The following is a 19,107-nucleotide window of genomic DNA, read 5'->3' as shown; positions in this document are numbered from 1 at the left end:
ATTTACATTACTCATAACCCTGCCTAATCTTGCCTAGTTGGATTGTGAGAAGGCTCACACCATGACCTGTCATGGCTGCAGGATGCACTGACTTGATTTCGGTCTTTTTTTCTAATATTCTAGGTTTGTCCAGACAAGCGACCTTGTCGCATGAGTGTGTATGTTGTGAATTTTGTAATCCAACCTTTGTATGTTTATTATCACATTTCTTATTTCGAGAATGGCATGCCTGAGGTTGTTACCCCACCACCATTCCTAATCAATGCTTGTTTTGCTGCATTTTCCAGAAATAAAGACAGATGACATATTGGCTAGGAAAAAGGGAAGCACAAGACATCTGTGCGCGTGGTGACAAAGTAGTGATGCTGGCGAGACCCTGACATACTTTCCCCTGCAAAATGGCAGCCAAAGTACACTTTCCTTCTGGAGTTAGAGTGGAAACACACTTCACTTTATCTCCTGAACGAGTTTACTTTCAAATTGTCAGAGAGCAAGGATCACTGAGAGGAACCCATTCCCATGTCACTGAGTCACTGATGTTGGTGTGCTTCCTCTAGTAACAACATCAAAAAGCAACAACACTAAAAGCAGTGGGGGAAAAACAACAAGAAAAGAGGTAGTGTAAAAACATTGGCAGTCTCATCCACAGTATACACAAGAATTCTGTTGCCACCTGCAAATCTGCCAGGCTTCAGGAAATCTGATCCCACCCACCCACGGCAGGCTGCCAGTAACAGATAGACAAGAAGATCTTACCAATGTCTTTTTTCCAATATTCACAGAGAGAGGCTTAGAAATGCTGCCTCTTGGAGTAATGATGTTGATCTGAGTAAGCTCTACCCCCTTGCCTTCTCAATTGTCAGCACCACCACCACCCTTACAGTAGCTGCTTAAGGCCATTTGCCTCTTAGCTCTCTGCTCTCCTACTTTCACTGCTCGCCAGGTTCTGGGAGAAGGGGAGTCTGGAATGCTTTCTAGTGATAACGTGTCAGCCAGCTGCTCTGGCTCTGCTTCTCTCCCCTCCTCTTCTCCCATTATCTCCCAGCTTTGCCCCTCTGAGCTGTGACCTTCTGCAAACCACTGTTGTAACTCTATACTGTCTTCCTCTTCTCCAGAAGGTTGAGGAGGAGTGGGAGGTGGTCTCCACCATTCCTCCTCAGTCTAGTCCCTGACAAAATCACAACACCACTCACTAAATGACACCCTGCATTATCCCTGCATAGAAATCACCAGTCAGCAGGAGGCAGTGACATGAATGCCAATATGACCATGCATTTCACACCCTCCCTCACACATTGTCCCGCCAGGAAGAAACCATGCCTCCCTAAATATACCATAACTAACACCCTAATCCCGTGGAAAGCCATATAATTAGATTTTAATTTGATCCTGACTTGTTTTTAGGAGGTAATTTAATTATTGTTTGATTTTATATCAGTGTTATATATTTGATGTTAGCTGCCCTGAGCCCGGTTTCGGCCGGGGAGGGCAGGATACAAATAAAAGTTGTTGTTGTTGTTGTTGTTGTTGTTGTTGTTGTTATCATTATCATCCAGGGATTAGGTGAGAAGCAACCTACACCTTCAGTGGCAAGTCCCCACCCTCTGACAGGAGTGCCAATCTCCTAGTAGCCTAACCTCCACCTTTGCCAGTGACTAGAAAGAGATATACTCTGATCATCACAGTCAGCAAACAAGAGAGCCCAGTATCATAGAATCAGAGAATTGAAGAGTTGCCAGTGTAAGGGGTTTAGTAGGTAGCCATCCTACTGTCAGCCAGCAAGTGTCACTTGAAGGTAGGACTGCACCATTCAAAACCATTGAAAGAAAGCTGTGAAACAGAACCATTTCCTGTGAGAACTGTGCATAAGAATTGATAGTGTAAAAACCATGTTACCACTGCAAATTGCAGCTTGTCCTAATGAACTTCCTGCCGTGTCACCCGCAGTGATTCGGTGGAATGGCAATCAATTGCACTGTCTTTCCTGTGTAGAAATCCACCACAGATTATATGCTTAGTGTTTGAGCCTTCACTGTTGTTTTAACATGAAGTACCTTTGGTGTAAAATGTGCAGCATGTTATGTAGTAGCCCGCTTACTTTTGGATGAGTTGTTTATTGTATTGGTTTTCCCTCATTACTCTGTTGCAGATTTCAGATTGTTCCAAGGAAGATAACAGGGTATCTATCTCAGCTCATAGGAAATGTCCTAGCATTCTGAGAAATACGTTCCTTTCTCCATAAACCAGGGAGGGGGACTCTGTACTGCTCTCTGAACTGCTGGAGAGCAAATGACAAATGAAAGCGCCTTAGTGGATATATTACCTTAATTGCTTTTCAGTTTTTATGCCATTTCCTGCTCTGAAGAAAAAGAGCATGTGACAGCTGCCTGAATGTGGGGAAATGGTTGTAAAATTAACAGAGGGAGACAACATCAAAAAACAACACTTGCTTGAAGAACCTTCATCATGAAACATCCAGGTTCTCTTCACGTATTACATTTGTTGAGCTGCCTTCCTAAGCTGCTTCAGTGTACAGCTGTGAGAGGAGTGCATGAAATGGCTCTAAGATCACTTTTTGCAGATGAGACTTAAATACATCTTGTTGAAAATCTGCCCCTAATTTAAAAGCAAAACAGTGGCCAAGATGTACATTCCCATTTCCTCTTCAGATTTCTTTCTTGCATCAGCAACACCACAAACACCACAACTGGAGGTTCAAAAGTGCTTCTCATTGTCATGCATGAAATTATTTTGATCATATATATATATATATATATATATATATATATATATATTAGCTTTTATGTTGATCTTGTTCTGTGAACCGCCCTGAGACCTCTGGGTACAGGGTGGTATAGTTAGTTAGTTAGTTAGTTAGTTAGTTAGTAAGTAAGAGATAAATAAATAAGGTTACACACACACCTATGATCCTGGGATAAAGACACATCAGTCCAACAACTCGAATGAAACACACGGGATGGATCAGCAGAGAGCAGAAGCAAGGAGAACTTCAACTGTCTTTGATTTAGCAAAGCCAAACATTAATTTTGGTGGCGTACAAGGTAAAAAAGAAGTCAACTAGAGTTTAATGGTACAGTATTACTTAGTGGTTGGAAGGGAAATAGCCCTTCCAATGCAAATTCCATATTCAAGGAGAGAAAAAGCATCTTCCTTTGGCTGTAGCTTTGGCCCTGAACAAGCTAGATTCAGAATTTATTACGATGCTGTTTCTGAAGTGTATGAGTAGCATGCGAACATGTTCCCTTCCCTTTCAAAACCCACCTCACTCCTGAATTTATTTGGTGGATTTAACTATCTCTCAGGCCTACCCCACATGCCTTGTCCTCATTTGCAATGCAGTAATACTGATCAGCCTTGCCGTATTGATGTGAGGATCACTGAGATAATGTAAGGGGAACACAATGTAATTGTGGCTATTACTATTTCTTTTTGCAACAATTGTGGCCACTACTTGATTTTTTTGAAGGGGAAAGTGTGTATCTGCATGTTCCAGCATGCTCAGAGCACTGTTGACTGCTTAGAGTCTGTCACCCTGGCAGTGGCGTAGCGTGGGTTGTCAGCACCCGGGGCAAGGCAAGTAATTTGCACCCCCTAACCCGCACGCCTGGCACCCCCCCTTCACAGTGGGCGGTGACCCGGCGGCTCGGATCGGATTCGCACAGCCAGCACAGCAGTGAGAGAGAGTGAGTGAGCCAGGTAGGGGCAGAGAGCTGCGAGCGCACCCCCCCCCCCAGATGTTGCGCCGGCCCCCCCTGCACCCCCCACGCTACGCCACTGCACCCTGGCTAACCTCTCAGGAAGCTATGATCAATAGCTGAAAACCTTTACCCATTAACCTGATATCCTCTTTCCAAAGTCCTGCACCCCTCGGGGGTTAAATCTTCCTTCTCCGTTTCCACGGTCTCTCAGAGTTTCAGAGCTAAATGAAGTAAGAACATACCCACACACACACCACCCCCGCCACTGCTTGGCCCTGGTTTTATAATTAAGCCAGCCAGACAACCAAAACAAAATAAACTATTCTGCCTCCTTTATCCCTCCCCTCCACTATAGGCTCTTAAAACTGCTTAAGGTCACTGTGACAGCTCTTTTGCATCTGCGTTCCATGGAATGGCAGAGAGGATTCCAGGAAGTTTCTCTTCAAGACCAGCAGCCACGATTCCTAGAACTGGAATTCACAGCTGCTGACTCCACAAAGCTCTTCCTAGAAAAACTGGCCTTTTAATTGCCTTAGGGAGGAGGCGGAGGGTGAGGTGGGGGAGCGGAGGAGAAAATAGACACGTCATGAGGGAATGGGAGGTCATTGGCTCCCAAACTGGAGGGGGCCCCTCCTTTTCCATCAAAACACAGTGGACATTCCTATATTATTTCCTTCTGTGTTTACTCCAGTCTCAGTAGAAATGTTTTTCATTGTATTCCCTAAAGCCTGAAGTCTCTCAAGGCATGTCTTGGCCCTCAACGCTCCACTGGAACTTTAACACAGCATTATGGCATGCTTTTTCGACAGGGTTCCTGTGTCTTTAATAGCTGCAAAACAGGCAGACATTCAGGAGGTGAAGCTTTTTTCCCTGAATTACATTGATTGGACTTGAGACTTCCAAATGTTCTGGGCCCTTGAATTTTCTGAAATAGAAGACTGTAGTGACAGTGTGTGGTTTCTAAGCCTGTTTTTGAATTATGAGGCCCAGAATGGTCTGAAATAAATCCTTCACTTATCAGTCACGCAGCGCCACAAGTGCTGTGTTTAATGCTCTGCTTAAATGTTTCCTGTGGAGGACAACAAATGGCTGATTCTGTGCGGCATGATCATAAGTTTGGCCTCAAATATAAAGGTTGCAAAAAGCTAATACTCCAATTCTAAACATATTTTCATTGATATGTGCAGTGGATTTTAGTGGAATTTACTTCCACGCAAGTGACTTCAGGATCATGGCCTGAAACTGTTTTCACGTATGGCACCGAAATTACATACCCTCCAACATTTCTCTGATGAAAATAGGGACGTGCCATTCCATAATGATAATTTTACCCTTCATACCTCACGCATCTTACTGTGTTGCCCCAGCCACTCTGGGCCACTTCCAACATATATAAAAACATTATGAAGCATTAAACATTTTTTTAAAAACTTTCCTGTACAGCGGCACCTTGGTTTACAAACTTAATCCGTTCCAGAAGTCCGTTCTTAAACCAAAACCGTTCTTAAACTGAGGTACACTTTCCCTAATGAGGCCTCACGCTGCTGGTGCCCTTCCACTATTTGGATTCTGTTCTTAGATTGAGGTAAAGTTTGCAAACCGGGACACTACTTCTGGTTTTGCGGAGTTCATAAACTGAATAGTTCTTAAACAGGGCTGTTCTGAGGTACCACTGTACAGGATTGCCTTCAGACAGCTCAGGGTCGCATAACTCCATACCCTCCAACATTTCTCCAATAAAAATAGGGACATCCTAAGGAAAAGTGGGACATTCCAGGATCAAATCAGAAACCGGGACAGTTTCTCTAAATCAGGATGTCCCTGGAAAATAGGGACACTTGGAGGGTCTGAAATTATGCTTGCTTACCTTGCACCTGAAGTTTGCATGTAAATTTCACACAGACTAGAATGTAGATTTTATTTTTTAAAAATTTCTCTTCAGTCTTATTCACTGTCATGTACATGTACAAATAATATACCGTAATGAAGTCTGAAAGGCATATTTAGCATTGTGTGTGAAAATCAGGGCTGTGGAAGCTCCACCCAACATTTGGAGATTTGGATTGGAACCTGACTTGGTACAGATAGATTCAGATATGATCTATCTCAATTCAGACCCCCAATCTGAATCAATTTTGGAACCCAAAACAGCCACATTTTTTGGGGGGGGGGATTTTAACAGAGGTGCATGGGATTCAGAGATGTGGCAGCCCCCTTAAGAGGGGATTAATCCTGACAAATTTCATGCAGGTGAATCCAGGGAGCTTTCTGTAAGTAATCTTTAAGCCACCCCCAAGCAACCTGTTTATTGAGAACTGATTTTTTAGCACAAAATCATGCAACCTTGGCTGCTCATTGAGCAGCCCCCCCTTTTTTCAGGGAGTGTATATTCCTGTCACTTTCCTTACTGCAAAAAAATCTGGGGATTTTTGCAGGGAAGTGTGTTTGTTGCACAAGAGCTCCAAATCCACTTTAATTGCGCAGCCTGAATTCACCGATATGCCACAGAATCCTAGAGATTAATCTGGAAGCTCCCAAGGTGAGGCAGTAGCAAAAGGTCTGGGAATCATTTAACAGAAGTGGGGAAAACAAATAATGATGATAAAACTCCTCAGCTCTCTTTATACAGAGGTTGGAATTTCATCAGTTGCCTGTGATATAGTGCCTTGTAAAAACTAGTATTCACTGAGAGGAAGTGCCTTGATCAGCAGACAGTAAACTCAGATAGCAGGCCTTGTCTAACACTTTCATCTACCCATGCCAGTTTACACACATTCTTTTGCTTGCCCGCTTGGAGCAGCTGCGAGGATTAGCAACCTGAGAGTGTTCTGTCCTAAATCACTTTAGGGGAGGAGGGATTACAAACCGTCCTGGGAGGTACTGTGTCTTAAACTATGCACATGGAGCAAGTCTTCCACCCCCCCAACCCCTCCCACCCACAAATGGAATCTAGATGAAAAAACGACACCATTCCAATCTCCAATGAGTGAAATCTTTGTTCTTTACAGTGAGTAAAGAGAAGGGTATCAGGGGCAGCTGAAACAAGAGTGGAGAAAGGGAGGGCATCACTGATGAGCCTTGGCGACATTCTGTTTTTTTGAAAAATTGGTGGGTTTTATTCAGAGCTGAAGCTAACATTTACAGATTTTCAAAATTTGTCATTTTAAAAAATATTAAAAGTTAAATACTGTATGCAATTTTGGGACCTGGATTTTTTACAGTGCACTCCTAACTATTTACTCAGAAGTGAGTCTCACTGGGTTCAGTAGGGATTACTCCTCCAAGTGGGTTTTCTTAGGATTTTTTAGCCATAATATAAACATTTGCTTCCACAGCAGAATTTATAGTGTTTTAAATCACATGGAATCTCTTGGATTGTAATCTTGGGAGTGAGCAATACCACAGAACAGACATACATACATAGACATACATAGGCTCAGACATACATTGGTTGTTTTTTAATTTCTTCAAGTTTCTAATATATAATTTCCACCATCAAATGCTCAGTACAGCTGCATGTCAACAATTGAATATTTTCAGATACAAAATACTATTGCATGTCAGCTATCAAATTCTGTTGGAACACTGAAATCAATTGTAAAGAATATCAAACACTTGGTTAACATTAAACACAAACAATTACTGAGGAGACTGTCAGGGAGCAAATATACTTGACCTCTGGTTTTGCTCATGCATAAGGGCTTTTTGCCAAACTGATGCTACCAATGTGACAAGTCAGACCTGCTACAAAATGTAGCAGTGTAGAGTGTTGCTGTTGAGGATTCCAGGCATTTCTTGGGGAGTTGTCCCTCCTTTTTGCATACTTCTGCAAACTCAAGATTCCCCCAAGGCTGCTGAAACATCCCTCTTGTGTGAGGGTGGTGCTAGTTTGGATTTCTAGGTATCAGCACTCAGTTACTGAGAATATGAAATAGATGAAACTACCATAGGCTTGCCATAAGTCAGGAAAATTCCTGACATGTCCTGGTTTTGGGGTGTAAAAATGGCGTAGCCGGGGGAAAGCTCAACAATTTGGGTTCGTTCCCTTAAAAAGCTCAAGAATTTGGGTGGTTTCCTTAGAAAAGCTCAACAATTTTGGGGTCTTCCTTAAAAAAAGCTTTGCGGATGTCAGGAACTTTACTTTTTGAAATATGGCAGCTCTAAGATAACCATGCACACATGCCATGCACGTGTCTGTAGCACTATGTGATCTGGAATGAATCATTTGTGGCAATTATTGGGAGGGTTCCTTCCTTCTGGCGAGGGGTTGGACTCAACACTTTTTTTTGCTCCTTTCATACAATATGATTTATGAGCAGGCACCAGAATTTGATCTCTAATCTCTGGTTAGGTTTCGCTCTGCAGCCTCATTTTACACAGATGCCAGAGTCTGTAGGCAGTAAAGGATGCATAAAGCGCTACCTCATTTCCCCCGGTCAAGTTTGCAGTACAAAGTACAAGTATCAAGAAGAGTTGTCTTAACAACAGTTACCTCCATAAACACAGAGGGGCAGGTTGATGAAATTCCTAACTTTAGATCTAGGAGTTAAGGCTGCCTCATCCTACCACCACACCAGTCATTTTGGGAAGCTATAATCACTAGAAACTCAGTGAATCAACTTGGAAAAAATGCTGCTGGCTGCCAGAAGAGGAGAAAGCAAGGGATCTCGTCCATGGCAGGCAAGGGAAAGGGATGTCCAACTACTTCAGAAAACCAGAAAAAGGGATGGGTCCCATGACTGGGCCTGTTTTGCAAAAGAAAAAAGAAAAAAAGTCCCCCACTAACAAATGCTCTCACAAAACAAACACCCATTGTGGTGTACATTTCATTATCCAGATTACCTCAGTATTTACGAGATCTTCTGTGGCTGACATTCTGTTTCATCAGAAGGTGGAGCTTTTATTAAAGGAGATCTGGATATCTCCTAGTGTGAGTCAGTGCTGGATATAAGTGGGAGGCAAAAGGGGGCATAAGCACTGGGCTGTAGGTTGGGGGGGGCGCACAGCAAAATTACTGCAATGTGCTCTACGTGGGGCTACCTTTGAAGGTGACCTGGAAACTACAATTAATCCAGAATGCGGCAGCTAGACTGGTGACTGGGAGTGGCTGCCGAGACCATATAACACCGGTCCTGAAAGACCTACATTACCTCCCGGTACATTTCTGAGCACAATTCAAAGTGTTAGTGCTGACCTTTAAAGCCCCAAACGGCCTCGGCCCAGTATGCCTGAAGGAGTGTCTCCACCCCCATCGTTCAGCCCGGACACTGAGGTCCAGCGCCGAGGGCCTTCTGGTGGTTCCCTCTCTGCAAGAAGTGAGGTTACAGGGAACCTCCCTGTGGAATGCCCTCCCATCAGATGTCAAGGAAATAAACAACTACCTAACTTTTAGAAGACATCTGAAGGCAGCCCTATTTAGGGAAGTTTTTAATGTTTGATGTTTTTAATATTCTGTTGGGAGCCACCCAGAGTGGCTGAGAAAACCACTGGGGTATAAATAATAATATATCATTATTATTATTAGCCTTCTAAAAATTGCAATTATCACTTTATTTATTGGGCACTGCGCAGGAGGAGGGGAGGTGAAAGAGAAAGGAAATGGATGTGTGGGAGCACTCAGAGAAATTATCAGGAGAAGAACAGAAAGCAATAGAACGTGGCAATATTGAGGCAGGTGTTTGGAAGTGGCATGGTGGGAAAAGCAGTAGGCACAGGGGGAGCCTCCATCTCTTCTAATCTGGCACAAACACACTCCAGGTCTCATTGACTGGCTCCCTCTCTGTCTGTCTAAAGAATATGTCATAGGTCTGTTTCATGTTGTGGTTTTGCTGCCCTATTACCTTCTGAGAAAAACACTCGTTTACAACTTAAGGAAGTTCCAGTAAAGCAAACCATATTCTGGCCACCAAACATACCGGATGAAGACAATTTAAAGAAATAATGAATGTTTGAGTAAGAATAATCATTTTTAAAACATATTTCCTTTGGATTTGGCGCAAGTGTTGGCATTTCAAGGCCAGCAGTAAGAAGCTCAAAAATGCAGAACAATTTCTTTTTCATACGATTCAGGCCGCAGGAGGAAAATCAAATTCCAATCTGCTATAAGGCATGTATGGAAATGGAACACGTGGCCTGGTACTATTGCTCATGTTTGCCCTGTAAGTACAGGTTGTTTTTTTTAAATGGCAACTCTCTAGAATCATTTTTAAAAACTCTGTCAGTATTCTTTTTACACACTTGATTATGGGTATTTGCTTATCCAGAGGCTGAAAAGGAACACAGCACTTACTGTGTCAAAAAACAGCCGGGGAGCAAATTCTGCTCTATTCTAACTGCTGAACTTGGCCAAGGAGCAAAGTTTGCCTGATTATGATTACCTACCCTTTTTGCTATTTGTATACTGCCAAGGAGCCTACTCTTAGCATTATTGGGATAGGCAGAAATAAATAGCCTGAGATAGAAAGAGCTGGCCATAACAGGTTTTTAGTAAATCCTGTAATGCTATTAGCAAAAAGTTCCATTTAGGAGAGCTAAGTCTTGGAGCAACATTCCACAAGCCTGCCAAATTCAGTGTGAATGCTGGTAGGAACTTTTGGGTCTGTTTTAAGGTCAAAGTGACCTAGCACACATTACACAAGTGGCATCTTTCAAGAAGATCTCTAGACACTTCCAAAGCATGTAAGACACAGAAAATCAAAACCACGGCATTACGCACTAGCTTAAGTAAGCCCTGGGGAACTGCTGCAATATGCCAATCCTCAGCTGAAACCTGTCATTACCTCTGACAGGCCTCAGGTGTTTTCTCTTGCTTTCATTTTACTCTCCCATGGGTCTCCAATTTTTGCTTAAAATGTATTGGCTCTTCTATTTTATAGTCCTATTTAGCTCCCCTCCTCATGTGACAGAATCCTGTTAGTATCTTAGAACTGTAGAGTTGGAAGGGACCTCAGGGGTCCTCTAGTCCAGCTCCTGCAATGCAGGAATCTCCACTAAAGCATCCATGACAAATGGCCATACAACCTCTCCTTAAAAAAGCCCCATCCATTGAAGGTGAGTCCACCACCTTCCGAGGGAGTCTGTTCCACCGCCAAATAGCTCTGTTTACTCAGAATTTTCTTTCTTGTAATTCGAATCCATTGGTTCGGGCCCTACCCTCCAGAATAGCTTGCTCCATCTTTCATAATGAGGTGCCTTTAGATATTTGAAGATAGCTATCTTATCTCCTCCCAGTCTCAGCCTCTTTTCCAGGCTAAATATACCCAACTCCCTCAACCATTCCTTGGAAGGCTTGGTTTCCAGACCCTTAATCATCTTGGTTGCCCTTTTCTGCGCATGTTTTGTCATGTCAATAGCCTTCTTAAATTGTGGCGCCCAGAACTGGACACAGTACTCCAAGTGTGCTTTGAGGAAGGCAGAATAGAGTGGTACTATTACTTCCCTTGACCTGGACACTATACTTCTGTTGATGCAGCCTAGAATAGCATTAGCTCTTTTGCTACTGTATCATGCTATGAACTCATGTTAAGCCTGTGGTCTACGAAGACCCCTAGATCCTTTTCACATGTACTGCTGGCAAGCCAGGTGTCCTCCCCCGTATTATATTTGTACAGCTGGTTCTTCCTGCCTACGTGTAGAACGTTACATTTGTCCCTAGTGAAATTCATCTTGTTAGCTTGCACCCAGTTCTCCAATCTGTGAAGGTCATCTTGAACCCTAATTCTGTCTTCTGCAGCATTAGTTATCCCTCCCAGTTTTGTGTCATCTGCAAATTTGATGAGCATCCCCTCAATTCCTTCATCTAAGTCAACAATAATAAGCTGAACAACAACGGGCCCAGGACAGAACCCTGGGCATCCCACTAGTCACTTTTTCCCAGGATGACAAAGAACCATTAATGAGTACTGTTTGGGTTCAATCCGTCAACCAACTACTAATCTACATAGTTACCTCATCCAGCCCACATTTTACCAGCTTCTCCACAAGAATATCATGGGTGACTTTGTCAAAGCCTTTTTGAAATCAAGATACATTATGTCCACAGCATTTCCCTGATCCATCAAGCTTGTAAAGCTATCAAAAGGAAGAAAGAAAGAAATGTGTTTCATCTTGCATGACTTGTTTTTCAGAAACCCATACCAGGTCTTAGTAATCACAACATCCTTTTCTAAGGGTGCACAGACCAACTGTTTAATTATCTGTTCTAGGATTGTTCCTAGTATCAATGTCAAGGTTGGTAGTTATTTGGGTCTTCTCTCCCCTCTTTTTGAAGTTGGGGATAATATTTGCCTGGCTCCAGTCTACAGGGACCTCACCTGTTCTCCAAGAATTCTCAAAGATTATAGATAGAGGCTCTGAGATTACATCTGCATGCTCTTTATTTAGTACCCTTGGTTGCTCGTCAGGTCCTGGAGATTTGAATTCATTTAAAGTACATAGGTGTTCCTTTACCACCTGTTTTCCTATCTTGGGCTGCAGCTCCCTCCTTGCATCATTTATTATGTTGGGCACTGCTTTCCTTTTGGGTGAAAACAGAGGCAAAGTAGGTGTTGAGCAGTTCTGCCTTCTGTCTGTCACGCAATAGCATTTCTCCTTCTTCTCCATGCAAAGGACCTACTACTTGCTTGTTTTTCCTCTTGCTTCAAACATAGCTGAAGAAACCTTTGAGTATTATTATTTTTAACCTCTTTTGCAGTCTGAGTTCAAGGCTGCCTGACTTTCTCCTTGCAACTGTTGGCTACTCATGCATACTCTTCTTTCATGATTTTCCTTTTCTTCTATGTCTTATATATTCCCTTTGTGAATCTCAGCTTATCTGTAAGCTAAGCATAAGGATGCAGCCACACTGGTTTTGTTAGATGCCTTCCACTTTTCTTGTTAGAATTGTCTGCATTTGTGCCTTCAATATTTCACCTTTAAGAAACTCCCATCTGTCTTGGACTCCCTTCTCTTTGGCCAAGGGATCTGGCCAAGGGATCTCACCCAGTAGTTCCTTAAGCTTTTTGAAATCAGCCTTCTTAAAGTCCAGAATGCATGTTTGACTACACTCAGCTTTCCCTTGCCTCTGTATAATGAAACCCAAGAGACACAATCACTTCCTTCCAAGGTTCTCAGCACTTCCACTTCACTGATCAGAATTTAGGAATTTGTTGAACTTACATTTTTTGACAGTGTTTGAGTTCCAACAGATATGAAAAGCTTCATCAAGAGGAGATCAGGGACATAGTATGCATGTATTCATCAGCAGTAACAAATATCACCTTTTGCCAACAACCACATTCCCATAATGCTGATCATTGCTGCTCCTTATTCTGAGACTGAAGTCATGAAATATCCATCACTTAATGAGCAGGTTAGATCAGCATTTGGTTGAATTTGTCAAGGTGGGCTTATAAAGTTCCTGGTCATGATCATGTTAAGCTCAAGGCTGTTATTCATTAGATATGAGGTTCAAAAAGCTCCTGGTTATGGAAGAAGGTTAGCCTTCACTTGAACAACCCATGAAATCCCTTCCAAATCTGTTTTTAAGGTTTGGGAAAAAATGCACCAGGCTGACTGCCAGGTACATACAAAGACATCCCACATGCCTGAGGTTCATTTGTATATTTATTTCTCTGTGGTACTTCTAGTCTGCTGTTCATCAACAAATGATAACAGAGCATTATGTTAAAACTCATGCTATAAACGGCATAAACTGCAGTGCCGTTATGCCATGTTGCCACTGACATAACAGAATAACTTTTTATTTTAATGGATCTGGATTGCTCTGTATGTGAGACATGCAATATTTATTAGGGCTTGCATTTCTCCTATACTGAGATTAGCATGCATATATATATATATATATATATATATATATATATATGCTTTCGTAGATTTTCACGGGTACAGGAATGCAGGTTTTGGTGTCCTCGGGTGTCTTCCCGTGTAGACACCCCAACTTTTACACGGGAAGACACAGGAAGACACCCGAGGACACCAAAACCTGCATATATATATATATATATATATATATATATATTCTTTACTAGAAAGCTTGGAACTGCTTAGCTGGTGCCCATTTAGAAATGCTATGGAGACACCCTTTATATTGCAGGGATGAGTCTCCTGACAGCAGCTGTTTGCAAAGGCTGTACAGGAATGCCGCCTCCAAGAAGTTTCTCAGCCCAAGCCCTTCTGCCATCAGCTTCCCTCAGAACAGTCCGTCCTTCTCCTTTTCGCTTGTGGCTCAAATCTTCCAGGAAACCTGGCAAGGCGAGAGCCAAACCACTCCTTGGACAGCTGTCCAATCAGACAGGAGGGAGCGAGATTCTAAGAGGAGCCTAAGTCTCTGCAAAGAAATTGCCACTTGCTGCTTCTCAGGATTCAGCTTCTGTGTAGCGATAGCATTAACCTGCAGGATTGCAAGTAAAGTAAGGCCTGAGATAAGGAGGGGGGCACCTGTCAAATTTGGTTTCTCTGATTGTCATTTTTCCACTCTTATGTCCAGTTCTGTACATTTCCACATCAGGTTGTTTTTTTAAATACAGTGGTACCTCAGGTTAAGTACTTAATTTGTTCCGGAGGTCCTTACTTAACCTGAAACTGTTCTTAACCTGAAGCACCACTTTAGCTAATGGGGCCTCCTGCTGCTGTGCCGCCGGAGCACAATTTCTGTTCTCAACCTGAAGCAAAGTTCTTATCCCGAAGCACTATTTCTGGGTTAGCGGAGTATGTAAGCTGAAGCGTACGTAACCTGAAGCGTATGTAACCTGAGGTACCACTGTACTGTTACTACTACTACTGCTACTATTTAATTTAATAGTCCTCATAAAATTCTTCAGCATTTTAGTGTGCATCTCTCCTAATATATACATTTTTAAGTGCTTTTTTCCTGAGGGTACTTAAGGGTACGCAGTACTGGCACTTGCCCCCCCATGTTAAAAGTGTGACACTTACTGTAATAACTTCATGGTGAGTACCGGCACATTTTTTTCTTTAAAAAGCGCTACATTTTTGTATGCAATTCTGCCTAATAGACACTTTTGCAAAGCAATTTTCCCTAATAAAATACATTTTTGTATGTGATTTTCATCAATATGCATTTTTATGCACACTTTAGTATATACATTTCTGTACACAGTAGTTTGCTGGGGAACTTCACCGAAAAAGTCAGAGAAGTGTGAATTTTAAAGGATGGCTGTGAATCAGGGGGAGAGGGAAATGTTTCAAACAGTGCTGCTGAGAAGCGCTTTAAGGCGGCTCCTGCCCCCAGTTTGGATGTGTGGGAGCTGCCTTAAATCACTTCCCAAAATATCTGTTTGAAGCAGCTCTCATGTTTCTCCTGCCCTCTTGCAGGAGAAGTTTGACTCTAAGGCTGGGAGTTCCACGTCTCTGCTGTAAACATTTCCTCACTGAACAATTGCTCCAGCCCCTTGATCATTTTGGTTGTCCTTTTCTGAAACCTTTTCAGCCCCATAAGATCCTCTTTGAGGTGAGGTGAGGTGATCTGAATGATACATAGTATTCCAGGTGTAGTTGCACCATAGATTTTCTAAGCCGCATTATTTATTTCACAAAATCTTTTATACCATTTGATTGTTAAAAAAATACAAATCTCAAAGCAGGTTACAAAAAGAATAAAATGATGGAATGATCAGTAAAAACAGAAAACTTTCAAAAAATAATAATTAAAATAATAATGATACGGGCAGTTTTATTTCCAATCCATTTCCTAGTGATCCCTAATATGGAATTCACAAACTGGGTGACATTTTCATTGGGCAGTTTCCTGAGACCAAGGTCAGACACCTCCAGTTCAGACTTCATGGCCTTCTAAATGTTCCTGGACCACAACTCCTATCACCCCTGACCACTGGCCATGTTGGCTGGAGTTAATGGGAGTTGAAGGGCTACAATTTCCCCACCACTGCATCGTAAACCTTCTTCCTCCTCCCCATTGTAATGTATTAAAACAGAAGCACTAGAAGATGCAGACATGGCCTAAGCATTGCTGTAAATGTTTTGGGTAGAATGTATTATCAACTCCATGCTATTTTGGGACATGAGGCAGATAATTTGTGAAGCGAATTCACAAAGCTCACAGACACATCAGTGGATGCTTACGATGGGGATGTGAGAAACCTGGCAAGTTATTTAAACATATGTCTTGAGAACCTTGCGCCACACTATGTAAAGTGTGGGAGGCAGTGGGAAATCTAGGTGGTAGTCCAAACAGAAGTTTTTGAGTGACTTTCTAATGTCCTGAGTATCCAGATTATCACCCCAGTGGCCCTAATGCCAAAATCTGGCTCAACTGAGCTCCCAGGTTGGGGAAGAACAACTGTATCTCAATACAGCTGTTATGACAGATATTGCTCAAAACGGTAGAAATCCCAGGGAGTGGAGTGAGGGAGAAGAGAATAAACACTTTGTTAATCATTTGATCAAAAACCAGCTGCTTCCATGCATCTTAGACCGGATGGTGAAGTTACACAAAGGTATTTGGCTGGAATATTCTGCAAAATTGCTTCATTCTGTTGGGTTACTCTTAGACTGGTATAGTGTGGTAACAACAGCTTTAGCTGAGTGTGTTAGTAAAGAAGTATAAGCTTGCCAGCTTCATTCAAAATAGTAGGGAAGAGGGGGCATTTAGCCATGGTAAGAACTAAGTGTGGGATCACTGTTGTGAAGGAATTTGACTACACCATTTTACACAGCTCTTTGTGGATTCAGATGAAAATGTCCTCCTCTCGGTTGTATCAGAGAAATAGTTAGAACCCACAAAGAGCTATTATTTCTACTCCAAGGTAGGAGTCCTACCTTGGAGTAGAAATTGCTAAGAAGGGCATATGCTGAATACAAACTTTATTACTACTACTCTCTGTGTTTGTGGTATCACTCAAGACTCACTGCTTGCCAAGTCATGTTACTTGATTTAAACCAGTCTAGAGCCTTTAAGTCAAAAAGAGTATTTTTTTTGACAAAACATACAGAGAAAAAGACATGAATAAGTACATCTTATCAATCAATCACGGTTCTAACTTCTGTACTTCAGCTTCAAGACACAGAAAATTACTTTCTATGGGATTAGAGCTATAGGCTGGGGCAACCCAGCCAGATGGGTGGGGAATGAATGAATGAATGGAAATAATAATTAGCACTGCCCCTAGTGATTTTCTACACCCCCCATACACTCCCAAAGAGAACCCTCTCGCCTGCCCAACTCAAAGAGCACTTTGTGAGGTAGAACTTTAATTTGGGAAAGTTAGCCAATGAAATATTGGAAGCCAGGCTTACTGTCACATGCTATTTTAGGCACAGGTAATGTGGTCTTTGTAGCTCCAGGAATTAATTAAATCATAGGAAAAGGAACAATTGCTTAATGGATAGCAATGGCTGGTAAAGATGGCCATTTCTTTTTTTCTTTATTTTATTTTTTTAAATATGCCTCAAAGTGGCTTACAAAAAGAATAAAACAGGCTGTTTCTGGGGGTGTAAGTGATGGAGCCTTGCTTCCCTGAGGGAGCAGATACATAGTCTGGGGGATCCACAACTGCCATTGGAGGCCCAGGGCGTGCCTGTTGCCAGGTATGGTTGGTTTGCCAGCTATGGACATTCCTGGTCTGGAACAGCCTGGTAACAGCATTGCTCACTCTGGTAACCTCTCATCTCGATTACTATAATGTGTTCTATGTAGAGCTTACCTTGGAAGACAGTGCAGAAACTGCAACTCATGAAGAATGCCACTGCTAAAGTACGGACGGGTGTCTCTAGATATGGTTACAGAATCATAGAATTGTAAAACTGGAAGGGACCACGAGGGTCATCTCTGTAGTACCTGTCTTCTGAGATCTGGACAGGCTGCTTATAGGCTCAATTTAAGATGTATATGTTATTACACAAAGCCTTGAATGACCTGGGATCTGTGCGTTACATGCTGTGTTATTTTACTGGTTGTGTTGGAAACTGCATTGTCACTAGTAGACAGTGGTGAAAAGCATCTACAGATTCTGGAAATAAGCAATGAACTCAATGCTACTTACTTTTGCATACTGTATAAGATTGTGAGTGGCACAAATGTGCAAAGCGTTAGTTAGATGCTTCAATAAACCAGCTCAGAATTGTGGTTTAGATCTTGCCAAGGTTCCAGTGACTGAGGGAGAGGCGGGCAAGTTGAAACCTGACCTTGGTAACACAAGCCAGAGAGAATAAAATAGAAATAAACACTATTATTCCTGGAAAGAAGCTCTCCTGCCCCCTTGCTAAAGCACACTGCCATCCAGATCAGATTAGTCTCAGATTCCTTTCTCTGCTCCACCTCTCATTGTCAGGGCAATGTTCCCAGACCTGGACAACAAAACTGCCATTTTATTCAGACCTCTCTTGTACAGATTTGTCAAGTGAGAGAAACATCTGCACACAGGGTACTCTCTTTTGCTGAGCCAAGTGTTTGGGACACAAGCCTGCTGATCTTCTTATTTAAAAGGATAAAACAATATTTGACCCTACTAAATCATCAGGCCATGTCACTTGCCTTGCCATGGGTTTCCACACTGTTTTACTCTGGTAGTATTTTAGCACATTAAGAGCAGCACACATACCACACTGTGCTCTTCAGCAGCTGTGCTTAACGAGCTTGGAGGTAACTGCAACGTAAGCTTTTGTCTCTGTTTCAAATCCTGATCCCAAAGCCTTAATAACCTCTCAGAACACGCCACTTGCTTATGAACCTACAGTTGCCATAGAAATTCTGTGCCATTTTCCTACTTACTGCAAGAAAGCATGGGCATGTACACATGTAACCCCCTATCCCCATCAACACTTTCTGTCCTGTCCCAGGGGGATATTAAAATGTTCTGACAGCATAATTCAACACAGAAGTAAGCTCCACATACTTCAGTGTGTCTTACACCCAGGTAAGTAGCTCCAGGATTGCAGCTTGAATCCTTTAACTCAATACATTATCCCAGGGGTCACCAACTTTTTTAGACCAGCAGGCACGCCTTGAATTTTGACAAAGTGCTGTAGGCACCACTCACAAAATGGCTGCCTTGGTGGCATGGCGTAACACAAAATGGCTACCATGGGGCATGGCATAACACAAAATGAGAGTGCGGTCCTTGTTGCTTCCTCCCCTCTACAGTGGTGCCTGCACTGTGAAACAGACCCAGCAGGCAGCTTCAGTAATGTGCTTCTTCCAGCAATTAAAAACACTTCTGTTTATCCCAGCATATGTGAATTGCTGATCACTGGATCATTTACTGTTTAATTGTGTTTACTGTACAGTTTCTTTTTGGGAGTGTAGATTTTTATTTGCTTTAATGAAATTCATAATATTGTTTTAATTATGCTTTGTTACCCAGTGTAAAAGAAAGGAAAAAACCCTAATAAATAAAACATTCAGTCAGCA

The sequence above is a fragment of the Podarcis erhardii genome, assembly GCF_964252035.2.
Source record: "Podarcis erhardii genome assembly, chromosome: 2".
Lineage (NCBI taxonomy): Eukaryota > Metazoa > Chordata > Lepidosauria > Squamata > Lacertidae > Podarcis > Podarcis erhardii.
This window is presented reverse-complemented; position numbering follows the sequence as displayed.